The sequence below is a fragment of the Canis lupus genome, chromosome 14, assembly GCF_011100685.1.
Source record: "Canis lupus familiaris isolate Mischka breed German Shepherd chromosome 14, alternate assembly UU_Cfam_GSD_1.0, whole genome shotgun sequence".
Taxonomy (NCBI): domain Eukaryota; kingdom Metazoa; phylum Chordata; class Mammalia; order Carnivora; family Canidae; genus Canis; species Canis lupus.
Genome location: NC_049235.1, coordinates 15,980,956 through 16,008,936, shown reverse-complemented (window position 1 = coordinate 16,008,936; position 27,981 = coordinate 15,980,956).

Sequence of the window (27,981 nt, the reverse complement as noted above, 5' to 3'; positions counted from 1 at the left end):
TCAGTAAAGGGCTGGAGGCCGGAGCCCTCCGGGGCATTTGGGAGAAGCTAGTCAGGTGGGCCAGCTTTGGCCAGAGGTGGCTGTACCCGGTTCCCTTCAGGAGAGGCAGTTCCCTAGAGTGTGGGTCCCGCGGCTCTGGGTCCCGGATCCCAGGGCACGCAAGCAGACAAAGTTGGGGATCCTGCACTCCCCCTGGGACAGGTGGAAGCAGGGAGGGCACAGGACAGCAAGAGCTCTCCTGCCACTGGGCGCCCTCCAAGCTGTGCAGATCAGTGCACCCGGGCCTGCCCCCAGGAGCATCTAGGCCAGTGAGGACTGGGAGACTGCGGTTACTCACGGGGAGCTCGACTCCAGAACAGGAAATCTGGCCGCTGCCAGTGTTGTTTTTCCTCTTTGTTTCACCTTGTGCCTGGGAGGGGAGGGGCCACCAGGGAACAGAGGCCTCACAGGATAAAAGGCTCACACTGAGCCCAGCACCGGGGCATCTCCCCTCAGGCACAGACACCTGAGAATGAGCACAGCAGATCCCTCCCCCAGAAGAATTGTTAGAAGAACAGGGGAAGAGCAAGTTTACTGACCAAGCAGCACTGGAAATCTCCAGGACTCAGGGAAAATAGTATATAGAGGGTCTTTCCTCCTCCCTTTTCCATCATGACTCATTTTTATATCAGACTAAAAATTTGCAATATTTTTTCTCTTTTCCCACCTTAACTACAATATTTTACCAGTTCTTCATTTTTAAGTGTTTTTCTTTTTGATTTTCATATTTCTACAATTCCATGTCTTAGATATATTTTTCACTTCTGGATTCCCTTCAATGTATTCAATTTAATTGAATTTTAAAATTGAATTCAACTTTATCTTGTAAATATACGAGATATGTTTTTTTGTTTTTTGTTTCTTCTGCCTCGTTTTGGTTTATAATGGTGGAAGTTAGTACCTTCTAAAACATGACCAACATACACCCAGAACCGAGTGAAACACCATGTTGGTCTATTCTGTGAGATTATATTCTCTCTTCCTTCCCATTCTGTCCCCTTCTTTTATCTTGTTTATGTTTTATGGTCAGTGTTGGGGCTTTATATAAGTATTGCTGGCTTATATAAATTTGGGATTGAGAATATTCTCACATACAGAACAAAATACACTCAGAACCAAGAGGATAACCCTCTAGGCTCCCTCAGGTAGACTGCATTCTCTCTCCACTACCACTTCTTTGCCACCACCATCCTCCCTTTTTTTTCCTCTTTTGTTTACTTTTTTTCTCTTTTTTTTTCCTTCCTCTTGGTTTTTGGCTTTTTATTTTTACTATTTGTTTTTAACTTTAGTGGTTCTTTTGTTTTATTCTGTTCTGTTCTTTTTTTTTATTTTCTGATCTCTGACCTCTTTGAAGTTATCTAGGGTGTATTTTACTTAGGTTGTGGTTAATATTTTTGACTCAGCTCACTCAAACAGCCACTCTGCACTGGGAAAAATGACTTGAATGAAGAATTTACCACAAAACAAAGAACTAGAAACAGTACTCTCTGCCACAGTTACAGAATTTGGATTTCAATACAGCATCAGAAATTCATTTCAGAAGTACAATTATAAAGCTACTGGTGGCTCTGGAAAAAAAGCATAAAGGACTCTAGAACCTTTGTTACTGCAGAATTGAGATCTAATCAGGCCTAAAATAAAAATAGATTAAATAAGATGTAGTCCAAACTGGATGTTCTAACTTCTAGGGTTAATGAGGTGGAGGAGAGAGTGAGTGACACAGAGGACAAGTTGTGGAAAGGAAGGAAGCTGAGGAAAAAAGAGAAAAACCAATTAAGAGACCACAAGGAAAGGCTTAGGAAAATAAATGATAGCTTGAGAAGGAAGAATATATGTCTAATTGGGATTCCAGAAGAGCCTGAGAGAGAGGAAGGACCACAAAGTATATTTAACTGAGAACTTCCCAAATCTGGGGAAGGAAACAGGTATTCAGATCCAAGAGATAGAGAGGACCCCCCTGAAAATCAGTAAAAACTATTCAATCCGTTAACATTTAATAGTGACACTTGCAAATTTCAAAGTAAAGAGAAAATTCTTAAAGCGGCTCAAGACAAGAGATTCTTAATGTATATGGAGAGAAATATCAAATTGACAACCGACCTCTCCACAGAGACCTGGCAGGCCAGAAAAGGCTGGTGTGATGTATACAGGGTACTAAATGAGAAGAACATGGAGCCAAGAATATTTTATCCAGCAAGGCTCTCATTCAGAACAGAAGGAGAGATAAAGAGCTTCCAGGACTTACAGAAAGTGAAAGAATATGTGGCCACCAAACTGGCTCTGCAAGAAATATTAAGGGCGATCCTGTAAAAGAAAGAGGGAGCCCAAAGAAACAATCCACAAAAACAGGAACTGAGTAGGTGTTACAATGACACTACATTCATATCTTTTAATAGTTACTCTGAACTTGAATGGGCGAAATGATCCTATCAAAAGACCCAGGGAATTGGACTGGATAACAAAGTGAGACCCATCTATATGCTATCTACAAGAGACTCATTTTAGACCTAAGCACACCTCCAGCCTGAAAATGAAGGGATGGAGAACCATTTACCATTCAAATGGTCCTCAAAAGAAAGCTGGGGTACCAATCCTTAAAGGGTCTATCCAACAAGACAACCTAACAGTCATGAATATTTATGCCTTTAACGTGGGGGTGGCCAAGTATATAAATCAATTAATAACCAAAACAAAGAGATGCTTAAATAATAATACACTAGTAGTAGAAGACTTCAACACTGCACTTTAGGCAAATGATAGATATTCTAAGCAGAACATCACCAAGGAAACAAGGGCCTTAAATGATACACTGGACCAAATAGATTTCACAGATATATACAGAAATTTCCATCAGAACACAACTGAATACAGATTCTTCTCAAGTGCACATGGAACTCTCTCCAGAATAGACCACATACTGGGTCACAAATCAGGCTTAACTGGTACCAAAAGATCGGGATTGTCCCCTGCATATTTCCAGACCACAATGCTTTGAAACTAGAACTCAATCACAAGAAGAAATTTGGAAGAAACTCAAACACGTAGAGGTTAAAGAGCATCCTGCTAAAAGATGAATGGGTCAACCAGGAAATTAGAGAATTAAAAAGATTCATGGAAACTAATGAAAATGAAGATACAACTGTTTAAAATCTTGGGATATAGCATAAGTGGTCTTAAGAGGGAAGTACATTGCCATACAAGCCTACCTCAAAAAAATTGGAAGAACCTCAAATATACAAGCTAACCTGGAACCTAAAGGAATTGGAGAAAGAACAGCAAGTAAAACCTACACCTAGCAGAAGAAGAGAGATAATAAAGATTCGAGCAGAACTCAGTGAAATAGAGCCCAGAAGAACTGTAGAACAGATCAACAAAACCAGGAGTTGGTTCTTTGAAAGAATTAATAAGATAGATAAACCCCTAGTCAGCCTTATTAAAGAGAAAAGAGAAAAGACTCATATTAATAAAATCACGAATGAAAAAGGAGAGATCACAATCAATACCAAGGAAATACAAACGATTTAAAAAATGTATTATGAGCAGCTATATGCCAACAAATTAGGCCATCTATAAGAAATGGATGCATTTCTGGCAAATTACCAAAACTGGAACAGGAAGAAATAGAAAACTTGAACAGGCCAATAACCAGCAAGAAAATTGAAGCAGTCATCATAAACCTCCCAAGACACAGAAGTTCAGGGCTAGATGGCTTCCCAGGGGAATTCTATCAAACGTTTAAAGGAGAAATAATACCTATTCTATTAAGCTGTTTTGAAGGATAGGAAGGGATGGAATACTTCCAAACTTGTTTTATGAAGCCAGCATTACCTTGACTCCAAAACCAGACAAAGAACCCACCAAAAAGAAGAATTCTAGATCAATATGACTAATGAACATGGATGCAAAAATTCTCAACAGGATACTAGCCAACAGGATCCAACAGTACATAAAGAAGATTATTCACCATGACAAAGTGGGATTTATCCTGGGATGCAAGGGTGTTTCAACACTCATAAAACAATCAACGTGACAGATCACATCAACAAGAGAAAAAACAACCATCTGATCCTCTCAATAGATGCAGAGAAAACATTTGACAAAATACAGTATCCATTGATCAAACTCTTCAAAGTGTAGGGATAGAGGGAACATTCTTCAATATCTTAAAAAGCCATTTATGAAAAGCCCATAGAAAATATCATTTTCAGTGGGGAAACACTGAGGGCCTTTCCCCTAAGATCAGGAACAAGACAGGGATGTCCACTCTCACCACTGATATTCAACATAGTACTGGAAGTCCTAGCCTCAGCAATCAGACAACAAAAAGAAATAAAAGGCATTCAAATTGGCAAAGAAGAAGTCAAACTCTCCCTCTTCACAGATGACATGGTACTGTATACAGAAAACCCAAAAGACTCCACCCCAAGATTGGTAGAACTCATACAGCAATTCAGCAGTGTGACAGGATACAAAATCAATGCCCAGAAATCAGTGGCATTTCTATACACTGACAAGACTGAATAAAGAGAAATTAAGGAGTCAATCCCATTTACAATTGCACCCAAAGCCTAAGATACCTAGGAATAAACCTAACCAAAGAGGTAAAGGATATATACCCTAAAAACTATTCTGAAAGAAATTGAGAAAGACACAAAGAGTTGGAAAAACATTCTATGCTCATGGATTGGTAGAATTAATATTGTGAAAATGTCAATGCTACCCAGGGCAATTTACACGTTTAATGCAATCCCTATCAAAATACCATGGAGTTTCTTCACAGAGTTGGAATAAATAATCTCAAGATTTGTATGGAATCAGAAAAGATCCCAAATAGCCAGAGGAATATTGAAAAAGAAAACCAACGCTGGGGGCATCACAATGCTGGATTTCAAGTTGTATTACAAAGCTGTGATCATCAAGACAGTGTGGTACTGGCACAAAAACAGGCACATAGATCAGTGGAACAGAATAGAGAACCCAGAAATGGGCCCTAAACTCTATGGTCAAATAATATTCAACAAAGCAGGAAAGACTATCCACTGGGCAAAGGACAGTCTTTTCAATAAATGGTGCTGGGAAAATTGGACAGCTGTGTGCAGAAGAATGAAACTAGACCATTCTCTTACACCATACACAAAAATAAACTCAAAATGGTTGAAAGCTCTAAACACGAGACAAGAACCCATCCAAATCCTAGAGGAGAACACAGGCAACACCCTTTTTTGAACTTGGCCACAGCAACTTCTTACAAGATACATCTATGAAGGCAAGGGAAACAAAAGCAAAAATGAACTATTGGTACTTAATCAAGATAAAAAGCTTCCACACAGCAAAAGAAGCAGTCAATAAAACTAAAAGACAACCACAGAATGGGAGAAGATATTTGCAAATGACATATCAGGTAAAGGGCTGGTATTCACCATCTATAAGGAACTTATTAAACTCAACTTATTAAACCCAAGAAATAAAAAAATCCAATCATGAAAATCCAATCCAATCAGAAATTTCACCAAAGAAGACATACACATGGCCAACAAGTGCATGAGAAAATGCTCCGCATCACTTGCCATCAGGGAAATACAAATCAAGACCACAATGAGATACCACCTCGCACCAGTGAGAATGGTGGAAATTAAGAAGACAGGAAACTACAAATATTGGAGAGGATGTGGAGAAAGGGGAACTCTCTTGCACTGTTGGTGGGAATGTGAACTGGTGCAGCCACTCTGGAAAACTGTGTGGAGGTTCCTCAAAGAGTTAAAAATAGAGCTATCCTATGACCCAGCAATTGCACTACTGGGGATTTACCCCAAAGATACTGATGTAATGAAATTCCAGGACACCTGCACACCAATGTTCATTGCAGCAATTTCCACAATACCAAACTATGGAAGGAGACATGATGTCCTTCGACAGATGAATGGATAAAGAAGTTGTGGTATATACATACAATGGACTATTACTCAGCCATTAGAAAAGACGAATACCCACCATTTGCTTCCAGGTGAATGGACCTGGAGGGTATTATGCTGAGTGAAATAAGTCAACCAGAGGACAATCATCATATGGTTTCTCTCATATGTGGAATATAAGAGATAGTGACAGCGATTTTAAGGAAAGGACGGGAACTGAGTGGGAAAAATTAGAGAGGGTGACAAACCATGAGAGACTCCTAACTCTGGGAAACAAAGGGTTGCAAAAGGTGAGGTGGGTGGGGTATGGGGTAACCGGGTGATGGGCACTGAGGAGGGCACTTGATGGAATGAGCACTGGGTGTTATGCTATATGTTGGCAAATAAAACTTCAACAAAAACAAATGAAAAAAAATTGCAACTGTCTGGAAATATTTATATTACTGTTTAGTTTTCTACAAGTTAACTTCTATCTCTAAAGAGTTTGTTAAATAGTTTAGGGAATCACAGACTATCAAATTTACACCGTTCCATGGAATCAGACATTCCTGGAGAATTTGTTAGACAAATGACCTACATTCCACTGGAAGGGCATTACATTCTTTTACAGACTTGCTTTTTTTTTTTTTAATAAATGGTGTGTAAGTAGTTTTCCTTCCTTCTATAATGCATATGGTGTCTTTTTTTCCTTTTTTGGTCCAGTATATTTTTTTGTTTCTGATTATAACTGTTTTTTGAACATATATTTCTCCACAGTAGTATTTTTAAAATAAATGTTTACAACATTTAGAGAACATTAGAACTCAGGGGGTGAAGTGAAGGACACTCCATAATCTCTTTTGCTATTTTTCCAAGTCTTTGGCAACTTTTCTGACAATTTCACCTTCCCCCATTTGTGATAATAAAATAATATCCAAAAGGCTGGTTTCATTAGATTTTTGCCTGAGTGTTAACATAGTTTTCTGGAAGACTAATACTTATCCATTTAGACCTCTTTGAATTTGCTTTTCAAATCTATATCCAGCCAGTAATATGAAACTACAAAGGCTACAGAATTAACTTTGATTTTGAGGTTGTTGTAAGGAATTTTGGGTTGAACTTTAAAAGGCTTGGTTATTTGTTCTTGTATTCCAAAATTAGGAAACCAAGTCCATTAGACTTCTCTTATAGTAGCTATAAATTTAGGCGAATTTCTTCTTGAGGTCTTTAAAATTTGCTAAGATTCCTGACCTGTCAGCAAGTGACCTTCCTTTCCACCTCTGAGTCCAGTTTTCCTGGAAGGACATTGGAGACATTGGATCTATATATTAAATCAAATTGTTTATTAACAGTGACTTGTCATGCCTGATTAAATGAGATTCATTCTTGGATATGATGCTCCAGATACAACATTGATTTGTCCAATTATGTTCTGGTAAAAAGGAGGAGAGATTTTTTTTATTAAATCTATGCAAATAGCCATGTTGTCATAAAAAGTAAGAAGGCCCAGTTAAATAAATTGCAAATCTGGAGGAGTCCAGTAAGAATTAGATTCTATTTTAAAATATTTCATATCAGTTTTCAAAAGAAGCAGATTTTACTAAATTGAGGGTTAGAGATAGCTTGAGAAAAAGAAGTACTACCTCATACACATACATAAAATTAAAATAATCTTACAAATAAGTAGCCATAATTAAATTTCCATCATCTTTTCATTTATTCTTATGTAATTAATTCTTGTTCTTTTGGAGCTGAAGTCAGCAAATGTTTTCATAAAACCTTATGTTTCTGGACTAAAAAGAGTTCTGGAAATCTTGACTCAGTACCTTGGTATTTTCTGAAAGTTGTCTAAGTGCTATCATTTTGGAACTCTGTGCCTAAGAACCTAAGAACCTATTTTCTGAAGTATCAATAGTTTAAAGAAACTTGTCCTTCGTGTGAAGCTCTGTCTTCACTTGAGTCTGTCCTGTGTTGAAGACACCTGTAGCAGAGCTTTTAGGCAAGCACCAAAATAAATTTTAATAAAAATTTAAATAAATTTAAATAAAATTTTAAATAAATTAAATATTTTTAATATTTTTAATTAAATAAATTTTAATTTCAGTGTGGTTAATGTACAATGTTATATTAGTTTCTGGTATACAATATAGTGATTCAACAATTCTATACATTACTCATCATGATAAGTATACTCTTAATTCCCCTCACCTATTTTACCCACCTCTCCCTCCCACATCCCCTCTGGTAACCATCAGTTTATTCCCTATAGTTAAGAGTCCAGTTTTAGGTTTATTTTTTTTTCTTTTTTTGTTTGTTTCTTAAATTCCACATATGAGTGAAGTCATATGATATTTGTTTTTTTCTGGTTGACTTATTTCACTTAGCATGATACTCTCTAGCTCCATCCATGCCATTGCAAATGACAAGAGTTAATAATTTTTAATGGCTGAGTAGTATTCCACCGTATGTGTATACCACATTTTCTTTATCCATTCATCAATTGATAAACACTTGAGTTGCTTCCATATCTTTACTAAATAATGTTGCTATAAACATCAGGGTGCATGTATCCCTTTGAATTATTGTTTTTGTATTGTTTGGGTATATACCCAGTAGTGCAATTGCTGGACTGTAGGGTATTACTATTTAAAAATTTTGAGGAACCTCCCTACTGTTTTCCTCAGTGGCTGCACCAGTTTGCATTCCCACTGACAGTGCACAAAGGGTCGTTTCTCTCCACATCCTTGCCAACACCTGTTGTTTCTTATGTTGTTGATTTTAACCATTTTGACAGGTGTGAGGGAATATCTCATTGTAGTTTTGTTTGTTTTTGTAAGTATTTAACATGTAAATATTAAACAACATATTACTGCACAAGCAGTGGGCCAAATAAGAAATCAAATGGCAAATCAAAATATGTCTCAAAACAGAAGAGAACACAATATTCTAAAACCTATAGGATGCAGCAAAAGCAGATGTTAGAGTGAAATTTATGTCATAAATATTTATATTAAGAAAAAAGTTCAAGAAAACAACTTATCAGTACACCATAAGGAACTAGAAAAAGAAGAATCTTAGCTGAAATTTAGTAGAGAATGGAAAAAACAAGAAAAATCAGAAATAAATAAAATAGAGACCAGAATAAACAATAACATAACATTGAAAGTAATGACCAGTTTTTCAAAAATAAATAATAAATAAATAAAGTTGACAAAGCTTTACACTAAAAAGAGAGAGAAGGCTCAAAAACCAAAATGAAAAATGGAAAACAGTACAACGGACATCACAGAAATACACACTATGATAACAGATTACTATAAACAATTATATACTAACAGATTAGATAACTTAAGAAAAAACCCAGACAATTCCTGAAATGGACAAATTACCAAGATATTGAATCATGAATCTTGAATTCACAAAGTAGAAAATCTTAGACCAATAACAAGAATGAAAGTTGAATTAGGAATCAAAAATCTCCCAGCACAGAAAAGCTTGAGACTACATGGTTTCATTGGTGAATTCTATCAAATATTTAAAAGAATAATGACAATCTTCATAAAAATCTTATAAATAATGGAATAGAGGGAACACATACAAAATCATACCATGAGGCCAGCACAACCTGATACCAAGATAGGTTAAAAACAATATGAGAACAAGAATGTCTAGTTTGTTCAATATAAGTATTGCCACTCTGGCTTTCTTTTGACTCCCATTTGTGTGATAAATGTTTCTCCATCTCCTCACTTTCAATCTACAGGTAGCTTGAGGTATAAAAGGATTCTCTTATAGGCAGTATAAGATATTTAGTCCATTTACATTCAAAGTATTTATAGTTATATATTTGTTGCCATTTTTTATTTGTTTTATCATTGTTTCTGGAGATTTTCTCTGATCCTTTCTTGTCTTTGTCATTTTTGGTCTCTCCTTTGCACTCAGAGTCCCCTTTAATATTTCTTGCAGAGCTTGTTTAGTGGTCACAAATGTCCTTAATTTTTGTTTGTGTGGGAAACTCTCTTTCTACTCTGAATGATAACCTGTTGGATACAATATTTTTGGCTACAGATTTTTCCCACTCAGCACTTTGAGTATATCATGCCACTTTCTTCTGGTTTGCCAAGTTTTGGTTGATAAATCTCTAGCTAGCCTTATGGCTTTTCCCTTGTAAGTTAAGGACTTCTTTTGTCTTGCTCCTTTTAGGATTTTTTGTTATCACTATATTTTGTAAATGTAATTACAATATGTCTTAGTGTTGGTCTGTTCTTGTTGATTTTTATAGGAATTCTCTGTCCCTCCTGTATTTTCTTCCTCAGATCAGGAAGTTTTCTGCTATTATTATTTTGAAATAAATTTTCTGTCCCCTTTTCTCTCTCTTCTTCAGAGATTCCTATAATATGAATATTATTACATTTGATAGAGTCAGTGAGTTCCCTAAGTCTATTCTACTGTTTCATAATTCTTCTTTCTCTCTTTTGTTTAGCTTCATTTTTTCCATTATTTTGTTTTCAAAGTCACTAATTAATTCCTCTGCTTCTTCTAGTCTGCTGTACATTGCACCAAGCTTGTTACCAATCTCATTTAGTGTGGTCTTCATCCCTGATTGATTCTTTTTTAAACTTGCTTATCTCTGTGATAAGGGTCTCCCTGATGTCTTCTATTCTTCTCTCAAACCTCCTGTGTATCCTTATGATTGTCACTTTAAATTCTCCATCAGGCATTTCACTTGGACCTGTTTTGCTTAGATCTCTGGCTGTGGCCTTATGTTTTTCTTTCATTTGGGATAAATACCTCTGTCTTGGCATTTTGTTTAGGTTTTTGCCTTCTTTTCTGTGTTAGAAAAGCCAGTTATGTCTCTTACTCCTGAAAGTAATGGCCTTATGAAGAAGAGGTCATATAGTGTCTATGGCCTGGTACTTCAGTGAGCATCTTTGATGTGTGCTGCGTGCACTCTGTTGTTGTGTTTTGGCTGCTCTGTCCTTCAGGCCAGTTATCTACAGAGGCTCTCTTTGCCTGCTGTTGCAGTGTTTGGTCCCTGGCCTGAGTGTGATGAGTTTTAACTAGGTGTGCTTTGATCTACTTGTGAAATGAGACCTGATAGCACTTTCATGACAACTGAGGCCCTGTAGAATTCTCTGATTGGGAGACGTGGTGTGGGCAGGGGTTTGAAGATCATTTTTCAAATTGGTGTTTCCATGCTGTCTGATCCCTGGGTCGTTTGCCTGCCTTTAACAGGAGCGGTGCAGTGCCCTCTTGGCTTTGTCCTAGCCAAATCTGTGGCTCTCTAATACTCCAGGGTTTAGGGGCTCCTGAATGACTCAGTCAGTTAAGTGTCTGACTCTTGGTTCTAGCTCAAGTCATGATCTCATGGGTTGTGACATTGAGCCCCAAGTCAGGCTCTAGGCACAGAGGGGAGTCTGCTTAAAGGGTCTCTCCCTCTGCCTTTCCCCCAACTCATGTGCCCTCTCTCTTTTAAATAAATACATCTTAAAAGCAAGCAAACAAACAAACATGCAAACCCCCAGGCTTTAGAGACATGGTGTGGGCAAGGGCCGGTGCTGCTCTTTCTGGGGAGGGGCCTGCCATGCTGGGACCAAGGGAAGCTTGACTGAGAAGTGTAGTTGGGCTACAGCACAGGGAGGTGGGACTTGGTGCAAGCAGCTTAGGCAGCCCATGTTGTGTTGTGCTGCTTCCCTTAGGTGGCTCTGTGTTTATCCTGAGAGGTAGGGGAAAGAAATGGCACCTGTCACCTCCTTTGTTCCTGGAAAAATGTCTCAGTGAATGCTGCCTCTCAGTGATGCCCTTCCAGCAAAATAAATAATCTCTCCACTGTGTGCCCTAGGTATTCTCCAAATCACTGTTTCTGCACTGTCTGGCTCTGAGTTACTTGCCTGACATCTCTCTAGGAGCAGGGCAGTGCCAAGCCTGGTGACTTTTATTATTTATTTATTCATGAGAGACAAAGAGAGAAAGTCAGAGGCATAGGCAGAGGGAGAAGCAGGCTCCCTGTTGGGATTCTGATGTGGGACTCGATCCCAGGACTCCAGGATCATGACCTAAGCTGCAGGCAGACACTCAACCACTGAGCCACCTAGGTGCCCCAAAGCCTGGTGACTTTTGAAAATCTAAGCTTTAAGCCCCTGCTGGTTGCCAGAACTCAAGAAATTTAACCCCTCTCATTTTCCAAGCCACGGGGTTTGGTGAAACATTCTCCTTGTGCATTTCCATGTGCTCCACTCTCTCTTGCCCTTCTCCATGGCCACAGCTCCTCCCCTCCACAGCACTTACAATCCATTTCTCCCCTGAACCACACTTTGTACTTCCTACCATCTTTGATGTGGCCTCTTCTATCTCTTTATTTGTGGAGATTGTTCTGTCACTCTTCAGGTTGTTTTCTGGGGTATTTAGGATCATTTGATAGTTATCTAGTTGTGTTTGTGGGACAAGATGAGCCTAGGGTCTTCCTACTCCACCACCATTTTCCTCTGTATCATAATATTATAACTTTTTTTTAAAAGATTTTTAAAAAATTTATTTATTCATGAAAGAGAGAGAGAGAGAGAGAGACAGAGAGAGTGAGAGAGGGAGGCAGAGACACAGGTAGAGGGAGAAGCAAGCTCCATGCAGGGAGCCTGACACAGGATTCAATCCTGGGTCTCCGGGATCAGGCCCTGGGCTGAAGGCTGCACTAAACCGCTGAGCCACCCGGGCTGCCCAATATTATAACTTTTAATCAAAATATTTGACTTCTATTGCACAGATAAAACCAAGGGGCAGGTAACTGAAGAGTCAATACAAGCATTTTAGCAGACTATGATCATGCATATACATAACCCAATTTTCTTTGGCCACACAGAATACCTTCACATATTCTAGTACCAAAAATGAACATGTTCATTTATATGACACAAGGATACATTCACTTTATAGCATGTAAAAATAAAAACTAATAGTATATAAAGTTAAAATTATGATTAGTAAATTCAAAATTTTATCTTATTTAGAAACTATGTAGATATCTAAGAATTATCTGTTAGTGAATCAATTTAATATTGTCTCAAGGTTTTAAGTTACCCAGAAATGTTAGAAATTATATGTAAACTAGCACATTATAAATCATAATTTCGATTGATATAAAAATTTGTCATAATGTTTCAAATTAGTTTAACATGATATATTTTTCATAATCTTAAATATAATGTAAGACTTATGTTAGGAAGTTCATATTAGCTAGTTCATGAGAAAACAACCTAAGTCTTATAAAAAATAAAATGATGAATGAATGAATGGATGAAGAAACTATGGTATGTATACACACACACACACACACAAATAGTATTCAGCCACTGAAAAGAATGAAATCTTGCCATTTGCAATAACTTGGATGGATGTTGAAGGCATTTTATGGTATGTGAAAAAAGTCAGACACAGAAAGACAAATAACATATGATCTTTCTTATATGTAGAGTTTAAAAAGACAAAGCAAAAGAAACAAACAAAAACCATGTACAGCAACAACAAAAAAAACCAAGGTCATAGATACAGAGTACAGATTGTTGGTTGCCTGAGGCAGGTGGTAGTAGGTAGGAGAAATGGGTTAAGGGAGTCAAAAGGTAAAAAGAAGTGAAGTTGACATAAAAATAAAAGAAATAAAATGTATATTTGCATATCTGTAATTCTGGTGAATTAAAGACATAGCTTGTTTAAAAAAATTACTAAACCCATATAACTAAGTCTTAATTATTTGATCTTGGATTCCTAAAATAATTCTGAGCTAACAGTATCCATAACAGGATTTTTTCCCGTAAGTGTCCAGTACATTAGGAGTTTATTATCCTTAGAAGTTCAATTTCCCTATTGTTTTGTGAATTATGGGACTATTAGAGATGATAGTTGCTTAGATATCTTGATAGCAATCTCTATAAACTAATTAGACTGGAACTCCTTCAATTTAGGGGATATAATCTAAATTATTAATGTCATTTGGAGATAGGATAACATTTTCATTCACATAATAAGAGGTCAAGACCTTTGTCAACTATAAACATGTAGACACCCAGACACGTGGATAGCTTATGGCCTTGAGTTGTATAACTTTAGCTACTGGTCAAAAATAAAAAGAGGGGTACCTGGGTGGCTCAGTCTGTTAAGTGTCCCACTCTTGATTTCAGCTCAGGTCATGAACTCAGGATTGTAAGATTGAACCCCATATTGGGCTCACTGCTGGGCATGGAGTCTGCTTAAGATTCTTGCTCTCTCTGTCTCCCTCTTTAAAAAAATAAAAATAAATAAATAGAGAAAAACAACAATTCTCTAGTTCAGATCTCAAAGACCTTTCTTCTTCTCAATGGGTATGAAATCCTAATTGATTTATGTTCACAAATAGACAAGCAAAAAAAAAAAAAAAAGACTAACAAATCAGATCTCTTTTATCGCTCACTTAATAGAATGTGTGTCTCTCTCATCCACCAAGAAACTCATCAGATAGTTAGATTATAAACCAAATTCCCAATCATTGCTGCCACCAATGGGGAATTACTTTACTATGTACAAACCAGAAGCAAAAACAAAACACAAATTCAGTAGAGAGGAAACAAAGATCCTAGAGAAACCATTAGCAAAGTTAAGTTTCTATTGCCCCTTGGGATTCCCTGTGAAAACCAAGAAAAATATGCTGGGTTTAAATTGCTAATGACATATGCTTCTTTGTTAACCCTGTTAACCCAGTTTTACCTGGCTACATCAATTCCATCCATCTGGGCACCTCAATGAGTGATTTGCAAAAGTACTAAAGGATAATTTTCAAAAAGATAAAAATACAACATTGATAGAATAAAATATGAACACATTCAAATATTTTTCTTTACTCATTAATTAATGATTAAACCAATATGAAATGGTGAACAAAATAAATTGGCATTGCTGTGAACAGAAATCATTTGCGTTACTATGGAAAGAGACACTTATGTTACTATTGGTTTTTCGGTAAGTTAATTTCTATCCATGCAGAATCTATCAAAGACAAACCAAAGATATACACCTTTTATGGAATCTGGAAATCCACAGAAGACTTCCTAGAAATGTCCAGTATTCCACTGAAAAGACACCCAGTAATCTCTTCTTGCTCTTTTCCAATACTTTGACAATTTTTCTTGACACTGGGAAACATTGGTAATCAAAACTGACAGAGATATATGTCTTTGTGGAACTTGCATTTTAGTTGGTTAAATAGACAATGCCCAATGAAACTACCAAATCAATAAACATTTTGGAGCCTTTGGAAAAAGAATGGGCTATGGAAAAAGAAAAAGGAAAGCAAGGAAAGTAGGAATAAGAGTTCTGGGTAGGGGAGAACAGGTTGAAATACTAAGTAGAGTGGTCCAGATAATGGCCTTGATTTGAACAAAAACTTTCAGGAAAGGAACAGATGTTGAGCAAGATTGTTCTGGGTGAAGATTAGTTAAAACAGTCCCTAATATGTGTCTTGTTCAAAGGACAATGAGAAAGTTAATGTGGCTGGAATGGAGTGAGTAAGGGGGAGAGGAAGTGCTATAGATTCAATGTTTTATCTTCCTCAGATTCATATGTTAAATCCTAATGTTCAATGTGATAGTATCAGAGGTGGGGCCTTTAGGAGAGGGCTCTGCTCTCCTAAATGCAATCAATGCCCTTATAAGAGAGACTGCTCCACCATATGAGGACACGGTGAGAAGACAGCCATCTAAGAACCAGGGAAAAGGGTCTTTTTTTTTTTTTTTATTGGAGTTCAATTTGCCAACATATAGTATATCACCCAGTGCTCATCCCATCAAGTGCCCCCCTCAGTGCCCATCACCCAGTCACCCCACCCCCCCGCCCACCTCCTTTTCCACTACCCCTTGTTAGTTTCCCAGAGTTAGGAGTCTCTCATGTTCTGTCTCCCTCACTGATATTTCCCACTCATTTTCTCTCCTTTCCCCTTTAATCAGGGAAAGAGGTCTTACCAAACACTGAATCTGCCAATTCCTTGATTTTGGAACTATAGATCTGTTCCCAGTCTCCAGAGATGTAAGAAACAAGTTCTTTTTTCTTTCTTTTTTTTCTTTTCTTCTTTTCTTTTTTTTCTTTTCTTTTCTTTTCTTTTCTTTTCTTTTCTTTTCTTTTCTTTTTCTTTTTTCTTCTTTCTTTCTTTCTTTCTTTCTTTCTTTCTTTCTTTCTTTCTTTCTTTCTTTCTTTCTTTCTTTCCTTTTTTTTAAGAAATAAATTCTTATTGTTTTATAAGCTACCCAGTCTATAATACTTTTATTATGGCGATCTGAACAGACTTGGACAAGAAATTGGTACCTAGATGTGGGTGCTGCTATAACAAATATCTAACAAATATCTTTGGGACTGGGTAATGAGTGGAGGCTGGAAGAGTTTTGAAATGGATGGAATGGAAAGTTTACATTGCTATGAATGGACAGTTAAGAAGGATTCTGGTGCAAGATCAGAAAGAAAAGAGCACTGAAAGCCTCAATCTTTTTAGAGAATACCCAAGTAATCCTCAACAGAATTTTGGTAGAGACATGGATGGTGAAGGCCATTTTGATGTCTCAGATGGAAATGAGGAGAGGCCATCCTTTCTATAAGGTAGCAAAGAACTTGCCTGAATTGTGCTTGTGTTCTAGTGTTTTGTGGAAGATAGAACTTGGCAGTGATAAAATGGGTTTTTTAACTGAAGCTATTTCTAATAGCTTCAGGATTGACAGCATTGAAAGCACAGCTTGGCTCTTCTTGACTGCTTATAGTAAAATATGAGAAGAGAGAAATGATTTAAAGACGGTTACTAATCAAAAGGGAAGCTGAATTTAAAGATTTGGAAAGTTCTTAACCTATTTATATTGCAAGAAGTGAGAAAGTGTGGTTGGAAGAGAGCACTAAGTGTGGACAAATGACAATTGGGTAAGATTAGTATCCATCAGTCATCTCAACAGAAGCTAGGAACTGTTGTCCAAGAAAATGGAAGAATGACCCCTAAGATAATTTGGGAATCATCAGAGCTGTCATTCTCATTGATTCCATTCAGGGTGGGTCTGTGGGGCAGGGCTTGCAAGGGCTTGGGAGGCAGAGTGGTTTCAAAGGAGGGTCTGGCCTCTTTGGGACCTTGGTGTATGTGGCCTGGCACCACCTTGCATCTTGGGACTTCACCTTCCATGCTTTAGTGCTGTAATTCCTCAGCTGTCCAATTGCTGTGGTGAGTTCCAGAGCAGCATGGGCTATGCCCAGGAAAGCCAGGGTGGCTTCCAGAATACCATACTCTCCATGACTTCCATATTTATGCCTTCTCACACTTCTTTACTAATTTTCTTAGTTCTGGCTGCTACAGCAAAGTACCATAAACTGAGTGGCTTAAACAACAAACATTTATTTCTTACATTTCTAATTATCCAAAATCAAGTGGGCTACAGATCCATTATCTAGTGAGAGATACTGGTTTAGCTTGTAGACAACAGCCTCCTTGCTGTGTGTTCTCACATAACAGAGGGAGTGAGGGAGGGGGGGCGAGAGAGAGAGAGAGAGAGAGAGAGAGAGAGAGAGAGAGAGAGATTGAGCAAGAACAAACATTGGTGTGAGTGTGTGAGCTCTGGTCTCTTCCTCTTCTTATAAGGGCACTAATCCCATAGAGGTTCTACTCTCATAACCTTAGGTAAACACAATTACCTCTCAAAGGCCCCACCTCTTAATATCATCACACTGGGGATTGGGACTTTAACATAAGAATTTTGGGGGAACACAAACATTCATTCCATAGCACCGGTTTTACAGAGGTCAAGAACTCTCCTGTACTGGATCTGTACTTAGTAAAATACTTCCTGAGTTTTAAAGCCATTCCCTGGCTGTATCAGAAAACATAATCTGCATATAATATTTGACTCCCTCACGCCTGACTCTTTTTTTTCAGTGTTTTTTGTTCAAGTACCAGATGAGAGGATCATTATCTTTTTGTGGCACTACTATGTAATGAAGAGGATAGTAGTATTTAATTTAAAGTCTACTTTTGAGGATTCAATGTTATATAATATTTAAAGTGCTTGGGATTGTGTGTGGATTAGTGTGTGCTCAGTAAATGTCAGCAATTATTTTTTATCTTCAGGCAGGTGGGCTTACTAATACAGAACCTGAGAATTAGGCAAATACATCATTCCTAGTCATAAGCAGTCTGAAGAGTCACATGACTCTTCTGTGGAAGAGCCTTTTCTTCAAGCCAACAACTAGAGGTAGGTAGAGTGGGGTGGTGGTGTTCTTCTCTATAGATTGATTTTGAATAGGAAGTTTTGGTTCTCCCAATGACTAGAAAGTACTTCTGACATTTAGTAGGTGGGGAGCAGGGTTTAAAGTCCTGTAATGCATGAAGAATTATCCCTTTCCAGATGTCAAAATTGCCTACATTCAGGAATGCTGTAGAAGGCTTGATATATGGTTAAGAATAGCTGAGATGTTATATTCTCTATACTCAGGCAACTCTCAAGAGCAATGATAGAGAGGAAGGGCCTGGGGCATGATGTTGAGATCCTAATTCCATCATATGAATGATAAGCTAAGGCACTTCACAGGAGAGAATGAGGAGGTAGAGAGATTGAGGAGGAATGTTTTGTTAGTGGAACTCCGTTCACGTAGAAGGAGTTTGGGAATGGAGAATGAGAATTCTCTCCATGTTAAAAATTGGTTGAATGTTGCCTTTGGGATGCCTGGGTGGCTTAGCGGTTGGGCGGGTGTCTGCCTTTGGCTCAGGGCGTGAACCTGGAATCATAGGATTAAGTCCCACATCAGGCTCCCTGCATGGAGCCTGCTTCTCCCTCTGCCTGTGTCTCTGCCTCTCTCTCTCTCTCTCTCTCTCATGAATAAATAATAAAATCTTTAAAGAAAAAGAATGTTGCCTTTATATTCAAACAACATTTAGGTATGTTTAATGTCTTGGGTTACAAATTTTTATAATTGCTTCCTTGCTTGCTAAATGTTGAGTGTTACTAAGAGATGCTTGAAACAATCTCAAGAAAATGTGAGACTGATTTTCTTTTCCCAGGTAAATGACTTGATCTTGTTTCCCCCTGTATTCCCAATTTATTCCTTCTTTACTTTTGGATTTTAACAGCTTTACAAAGTTATTAATTGATGTTGACTGTCCTTGATCTATTTTTCCCCTGGAGAATGACCAGCCATTTGATGTATGGATTCAGAACTATTGTATTTTTTTCTTGCATTGTATCTTTTAATAATGGCAATGTTTCATTATTCTCGTCTGCTTTAAAGGAATTTTATTTATGTTTATGTGGGTTCTTTTAAGCCACATTTTAGATGTAATAGAGAAAGAATTTCCATTTCTATTCTTGTTTTCCTTTTTGAGATTTCCAAGAAGGGGAAAGGGAAATTCTGACAATATGCTATATTCAAAGTGCATGACCTTTTATGTTATTTCAAAGCCATATTTCAAATTCAAAATGTACAAAAAAGTTATACAAACATTCCATTTTTAAGTCAGTTTTCTTTTATATTTTTGACTCCAAAGTATTCCTTACTCAAGGAATTAGAATAAAGCTAAACATTTTGATTTTAACCTTTACCGTTCAATCTCTGTCAAGGAGATAGGAATGTTTTTACACAAATTAAAATATACAGTAGCCATGAATTGAAAAAAAACCAAAAACTATAAATAAATATCAGCTGATGCCTTCATGGATTTCTTGAGAGTTGGATTGTGTTGGGGTGATCTTGTGTACCAATGATTCCCAGACTTGGCTGCACATCAGAACATCTTGAAAAAGCTAGAGAGAAACCCAGGTTGTGGATAGAAACAGACATATGAACAACTGCATTTTTTTGAAAGTATTTAACAACTTGAAATGTATTTTCTTCCCAAAGCAATGAAAAGTAGTTCTTTAAAACATATGAAGTAGAAAGAATGATTTTTCTCTATAGTGTCATATTTCTATATAATTTTACAATTGGATTTGATGTATCAAATTAGCTTTTTGGTTTATATAATCTTCCATTATAATAAATCAGGTGAAATATTTTAATATGAATAATATTTAATGTTTTCTTTAATGTAATATTTTAATGTTTTTTTAATCTTTAGATCATAGAAAAGCTTCACTTTATTACAGAATGAACCTAAAAGATAATTATATCATTTTTATACTTTGGATAAATTGTTCATAAAATGACTTAAAACTGCTCTTAGTGATAAGTGCTCATGTCTGGTAATGTAAGGAACTGGGACCTTGTAAATGGAAAATAAATGGTTTTATATGAAGTCTTAAGTATTTTTTTATTACATCTGTCCTATTATAAAGTAGTTTACTTCTTTAAATGTTGCTTGTAAAATATATATAGTGATTTTACTATAATCCTTTTAAGAAAGTAATTAGATTTTTCCAAACTTACTTTACCTCTGATAGAATAACTTAGAAAATGTAATTATGCCTCATATGTTAAGCATTTCCTTTATTTACTTGAGCAGTAAGGAAATGTAACTTAAAAATGCCTGTGATAGTAGAACATTATGATAAATATAATCATGGAAGAAACTTCTCTAGAGACAGAGGGATTATTTGACATTTTCTTGACAATTGTTTTGTAACCAGAGTCTCTGAATCTTTGAGCATGGATTGTCACCGGACATTTGGTTGTAGTATTTTTGAGTATCAACTGAATTAAAGAATGATTGTGCTCTTTCTGGTTAAAATGGATAACTAAAATCATAAAAATTATAACTGTATAGGTGAAGTTTTAAATTTTTATTTATCTCAGGATAAAGAAAGAAAAAGCAGTACCAGCTCACTTTTTCTGGTAGGAATATCCCACATTTTGTTATTGTGTTCTCTTTGAGAGAGTTAAAAATCATATTGCCTATGTGTTAAATGTTTGACATTAATACATTTTAGTTTGGAATGTGTTCTGGATCAGAGATAGTGTCATCCTGATCAATGAGACCTAGTGAGAAAAATGCTTTGATTTCTTAAATGTGTATGCTGATGTAAGAAGGACTGTGTATTTTCCCTCTAGTGACCATCCTTGCCAATTTCAATGTGTATTTTTTGAAATATTTCATTATTTATTTATTTGGGGGTTACAGGGAGGAGCAGAGAGAGAGGGACAAGCATGGAGCACAACACAGGGCTCAATATCATGACTTGAGCTGAAATCAAGAGTCCAGCCCTTAACTGATTGAACCACCCAGGCACCCCAAGAAAGTATAATAGTATTTAAACATTTTCCTCTGATTCCTGTGGTTAATCATTTTTAGAGGCATGCTTTCCTTATTACTCTGTTGTCTCTTACTTGATCCTCAAGATTTTTGCTTAAGCTCATCATAATTCTCCTCTCTTTTTTTCTTATAAATAATAGCTGTCACTTACTGAGTGCTGACTCCACTTTGACACTGTGCTGGACATTTCCAGACATTAATGATTATTATTTTTGTTTAATAAATGAAGAAGCTAAGACTTAGAATGCACAAGTCAGGATTAAAATTCTTGTCCATGTACATCAAAAGACCAGGCTTTGTCTATGATCTTTGGAATGAAGAGAGCTCTTTCTACAGTTTTAGTAATAGTAATAGTCATAGTCCAAGTTTCTGGACCACAATTAGCCAACTTGATGCTGTTGAATTCCACATAAAGTCTCCATAGATACCAGGTAGCTGTGTAGTTATGAGTCTAATTCTTAATATCTAGCAGTTGTCTGTCTTTGCTGGACTGGGTGTGCATTGTTCTCTTACCACTTCTGCTTAAAAAATCTATTACTAAGAAGCGAGGCAGGACTTATACAGCTCTCTGAGCTCTTTCTATTTGTTTCTACTTTACCAGCGGGATCTATACTACCCCAGAAGCATATGACAACATAGGGTTTCCTTCTCTGTTTTTGAGTTGTTGTTTATTGTAGATCTGTCTACAGAAATAGAAACTGAAGAGGAAGCTAAGGTACACAACTCTCAAAATAAAATGTCCTCTCAGTATGGAGTGACTGCTTAGTTTTACTCAGCTTGTACAGCTCCTGAATTTTTGAGTGAGTGATTGTAAATGTACCTTCCCTACACTTTTTTTAGGATGGGCAACCTATTTTTCCAGTTGGCAAACTATTCATGAATCATAAATTGTGTTTCTCAGTAACTTTGATCAGTGATATTGGTAAGGTATAGTTATGGAAAAATTCTCCTGGTTTCTAGCTGTAGGTTGACTATTAGTCTTATTTTTTGTTGGTTTTTATCTTTTTATTTATTTATTTTTATTTCTAGGAGATAGAAAGGGGGACAGATTGCATTATGGAAATAAAGCCAGGTGTCATTTTTTTCAAATTTAAAAAAAAGATTTTATTTATTTATTTATGAGAGACAAAGAGAGAGAAAGAGAGGAAGAGATACAGGCAGAGGGAGAAGCAGGCTCCATGCAGGGAGCCCGATGTGGGACTCCATCCCAGGTCTCCAGGAGCACACCCTCCTGGGCCAAAGGTGGTGCTAAACCGCTGAGCCACCCGGGCTGCCCTCTACTTTTTTTTTTTTTTTTTTTTTTTAAGTAGGCTCCATGTCCAGTGTGGAGCCCAGTGTGGGGCTTGAACTCACCAACCCTGAGATCAAGACCTGAGCTGAGATCAAGAGTCAGACACTTAATTGACTGAGCCATCCAGGCACCCCTCAAGGTGTCATTTTTAATTAACCCCTCCAGTAGTTATTTTGCAAAATATGCTTTAATTATTTTCCAAGTGTGGTATTCTGGCTAATATATAATGTCCTGGGAATCTCACACTTAAATGATTTCATACATGAGGACAGAGGGATCTTTGGACTGTGAAAGATTCTGAATTATTTTCTCTTTTGGTACTCCTTCAAATTCTATTTGGGAAAAATGACAATGACCTTTATTTTTCCATTATCCCTGGCAAATATGTATTCCATTGAGACACCCTGCCTTCTTTTACATTCTCTCCTTGTCCAGAACTTTGCCTTCTGAGTTTTGCTCAGATTTTTGGGGTTGAGTAATTCAAGAAAACCCTTAAGAATACCTGTGATTTCAGTTGTTTTCTTACACAATGGTGCACTCATTTAACTTAGTTTTCTAACTGTACATTTCTCAAAAGCCTTTCTCTACAAATTGCTTTGAAAGGAATTGAGAAAATACACATAGGATTTAGGAGGGAGGAATTTCTGATTGGTACAAATGACATATTTCTGTAATAGATTTCAAAAGAATATATATTTTTCAGTATAAACAGCCAATGATGATGGGCAGTTAAATATTTTAACTTCATATTCAAAGTAAAAGAGCTCATTCCTAGGGATAATAATAAGGCCTTTCACCTTACTGCAACAATTCTGTGAATTTCTCAGCTAAATTATGTAAGATTCAGATTCTCATAGTCTATAAAGTACTTGTATAGCTAGTTTTCAAAGTGTGGCTTGAGATCCCTGGGTTCTTTGGATTCTTTCAGGCAGTTCATGAGATCAAAATTATTTTCATTGTAATGCTTAAAACTTATTTACCTTTTTCACTCCCATTCTCTCACAAATGTACAGTGGAGTTTTCTGGAGGCTGCTTACTGTATGCCTTTACAGCACATGGAGTGCAGAAACAGAGAATGCGGTTGTGTTCAGTTAAGCCGGATATAAAGGGAATAAAAAATGTAAGACATTTGTCATAGGACAAAAGTGGTCTCTCAAAGGTCCCCATTCTAATCCTTGGAACTGTGGATATTTTTTTTTATGGGCAAAGGGGACTTTGCAGAGGCAATTAAAATAAGGATTTTGATATGAGGAGATTATTTTGGATTATCTGAGGAAGGCCCAAGGTACTCACAAGGGTCCTTGAATGTGGAAGAGCACAATACAAGTCTCAGAGTGATGAGATATGAGAAATATTCGACAGGACTTTGGTGGCTTTGAAGATGGAAGGGGACCACAGCCAAGTGATGTGGAAGACCCTGAGAAATGGGAAAAGGCAAGAAAAACATCTGCTCCCTTGAAGCCTTCAGAAAGGAACCCTGTCTGCTGGCACCTTGATTTCAGCCTAGTGAGACTTATTTTGAATTTCTGACCTCCAGAATTCTAAGATAATAGATTTATGTTATTTTAAACCGCTAAGTAATTTGAGGCAATTGGTGATAGCAGCGATAGGAAATGAATACAATATTCAGCAAAAGCCTCTTTTTAAAAAGATTTTATTTATTTGACAGTGAGAGACACAACGAGTGCACAAGCAGGGGGAGATATAGAAGGAGAAGCGGGCTGTCCGCTGATTGAGGAGCCTGATGGGGCTCAATTCCAGGACCCTGGGATCATGAGCTGAGCCAAAGGCACTTGCTCAACTGATTGAGCCACCCAGGCGCCCAATAAAAGCCTCTTTTAAAGGCCATATTATTATTTTTTGTATTGTATCCTCCAGTGAATCTTGGTTGCTTTCAGAAAAAAAAATGAAGCTCTAGAGTTTGGTATATGGCCTTTGTCATTTGACTTTAACTGTTAATTCAGGTTTCTTCTTTTTGACTCCCTAGTTTCCATCATCTATGCCATGCGTCTAAAACTATTATTGTTTTTCAAAACTGTCACCTTTCCCATGCCCTACTTTTGCTCACACTATGTTCCCTGCCTATATAGTCCATTTTACTGTCTTTCCAACCCCTACCTATCCTTATAAACTCACCTATAATGCTATCTGCTATTCATCACCTTGCCTCAGCCCTCTTGCCTCTTTCATAGGTAGCACTTATCACATTTTATCTAGTTTGTATGTGTTGCCTGCTTCCCACCCTGCAGTGAGCTACTTGGGGAGGTAATAATGCCATATTTGTATACTTCCAGCATCTAGTACCTTGCTTGATTCACAGTATTCCTCAATTATATATTTTTACCGGTTGCTAGTTGATTAATGATTGGCCAATCCCTCACTAACAGTTTGTGTGTTTATTTAACTATTCACTCATTCATTCATTTGTTGGAATCAGCCTTCAAACATGATTCTATCACATACTCGACTGAACTTTGCCTTATCCTGCTGCCTCTTCTAGTTACCATCCTATTTTTCTCCCCTTTTTCCTGCCAAATAACTTGGTGAGTGAGTGATCAACACATGTGTGATTTCAAGTTTCTTCTTAACTTCTTGACATGTTACTTCCATTCTAGTGCTGGCTTTTCTTCTTCAAAGAAAAGTAGAGAAAAGTATCTACTGATTTCCTTCTACCTATTTTTTTTCCCTAGTAACTAGGGACTAGTAACTTTGACACTACTACTCTGATCTTTACCTCTTTTAGTTTCCATGTATATTACTGCTCTTTTCCTACTTCTGTGGGGTTTGTTTTGTTTTGTTTTGTTTTGCTAGTTCTTCCTCTTTCCACACCTTAATTTTGGGTATTTCCCCAGTATTAAATGCTTAAGCCTTGGTTCTTCTCTCTATGCAGTTAATATCTTGAAGATTCCATCCACTCTCATGGTTTTGCCACCATGTGCAAAGATAGCTTTGTCTGTAGCCAAGACCTGCCACAGTCTTGTCCATATAAAAACTGTCAAAGCCTCCGCCATTATCTTAGACAAAGACAGATACTGAAATCCATGGATTCTTCATAAGCAACTCTCCTTTTTTGACTTGTCTTTCTCTGATGGTGACCTTTCCACTATGCTCAGTTCTCAGGTTAGAAATGTTGGAATTCTTTTTCACATTTTCTGTTTTTATCTTTTTATTTTATCTGTTACCAACTTATTTCTTCTGCAAGCTATCTCTGAAGATTTGTGTTTTTTGTTCTGTTTTCTTTTCCTGTGCTCACCACCCTAACCTAGTCCCTCATAATTTTAAGAGCGACCTGACTTTATTCCATACCTCCAGTATTTCTTCATTTTAATCAGTCATATATCCCACACTCTTCTCTCTAACCTACCATGAATCCTAACACCACTTTGGCTTCCAATACCCAACTCTTCCTGAAGTGCTTTTATGTGATCTTCCCACACAAGAAACTACAGTTAATTTGTATTGGTTATCATAACATGCCCTATGTGGTCTTCTTAAACCCTACTAAACATTGAGACTCACTCTAACTATCAAAGCTGGATTAATACCAGCCTATTAAAAAGAACCAACACACAGATTGCCACAGGGCAACAGGTCTTCCTCTTCGGAGGCCATTGTAGCAGTTCAAAAACTCAGAGGCTAGGGAACTATCTGCTTTAGAAGTCTGATGTCATTCAGGGGCAAATTGCTTTTGTAACAACAACCCCTCAGGCATAGTTTCTAGGGTCCTTGCAAGGACCCTAGAATACCAGGGACATACCAGTTATAAGAGTCACTATATTCAGGTGAGTTGCATTAGTCTTTTTTATAGTTCATTTATATTTCTTCCTGGTCCATGGGTCATCTTACTATAAGTAATGTTATGCAGCAATACAGTGAACATTCTACCCTTATGTTATCAGAGTAATAGTGATAGCAAATTAACTGAGGGTTAGCATCTTGTACAGAAGGGGAAGGGATTTTGTTAACTTTTTGTCCAAAGTTATGAATCAGGTTGGAACTCCTTTATTAAGGTTGTTCATAATCTGTCCCCATCCCCCAACCCATTTATTTAAACCTCTTTCCCAGTACTCCCCACCTAATATAGTATAAATCTCCAATATTTTCTTCCTTCGTTGTATTCCAAAATTCAGTGCCTGCTATAATTCCAGGCAGGAAGTATCTATTTAAGAGTCACAGAATAATAGAATCTCAGTGTTATGAGAGACAATCCAAATTGATGGCTGGATTCTAAACTGTTTTGCATTGACATAAACTAGACACAGAAAAAAATAAAAAAAAAAAACACCTTATAATTCACTGATGGACTGAGAGAGCACTATTGTAAAACTTTTTTAGAGGTGAAAAGCTCAGAGCTCAAAGTTAAAAAAAAAACCACCTCCAACCCAAGCACCTAGAAATACAAATCTGAAAAGATAAAATACAATAATTGGATGAAAACTAAGTTGAACCATAAAATTGCTTAAGTTTCGAGAGAGGCTCACTCTCCCAGGTGGAGGCAGGGAGGAGTGAGGCAAGCAGAGGAGGTGGAACTTGAGGCCTTAGGAGACAGAAGACAATGAATGTGGTTCAGGTTGACTGGTGTATAACTTCCAGCAAGTTAATTAATTTTTCTGTGCTTTAACACATGTCCATGAATACACATCGTGATATTTTCCCATTATTTACCTAAAGCAATATGGTCAGAATTAATGAGGTGATACTGTGAAGGGTCTCAAGTTACATAGAAGAGAAATTCAATAGAATTATAAGGTATTTTTATTTCTCCCATTGGAGATCAAAGAGTAGAGTAAGGAGAGAGATTTACATGAATCTTTTAATTGTGTCTATATAGACCAATTAGAACAGAAATCAACAACTTTTCTGTGCATTTGATCAATATGGGCAAGAGATTAAACTCACTCAGGCTGACCTGTATTATTTGATTCTTTATTAGAAGAATTTTTGGGTCTAAATTATTCTTATAATTGCTTGTTGTTGCTATTCTAATTTAACTTTTTTTTTTATTGTAGTGGAAGAATCAAAAACAAATCCTTGATTCCTTTTTAGGTGTAAGATTGAACATATTAAAGTTGTATTTTGGACAGGAAATGGGAAAAAGTATTTTGTAATAAGAACAAAAAGATATTAAGACTCATAAAAAAAGAATAAAATAGAAAATTTTGTGAGCTATGCATTTGATTCTGGTATTTCAAAGCTAAAAGTCAAAGCAGATGGACACATTGAAAGATATGTGTATCCTAAACTAGTGCCCAATCTAAACTATATTCCAAGTTAAAAATGCATTAAAAAATGCACTCGGGCAGCCCGAGTGGCTCAGTGGTTTAGTGCTGCCTTCAGTCCAGGGCCTGATCCTGGAGACCCGGGATCGAGTCCCACGTCGGGCACTCTGCATGGAGCCTGCTTCTCCCTCTGCCTGTGTCTCTACCTCTCTCTTTCTCTCTCTCTGTGTCTCTCATGAGTAAATAAATAAAATCTTAAAAAAAAAATGCACTCGATATGTTGCAGTTTGCGTTTTTGAAAGGAAGTAATTA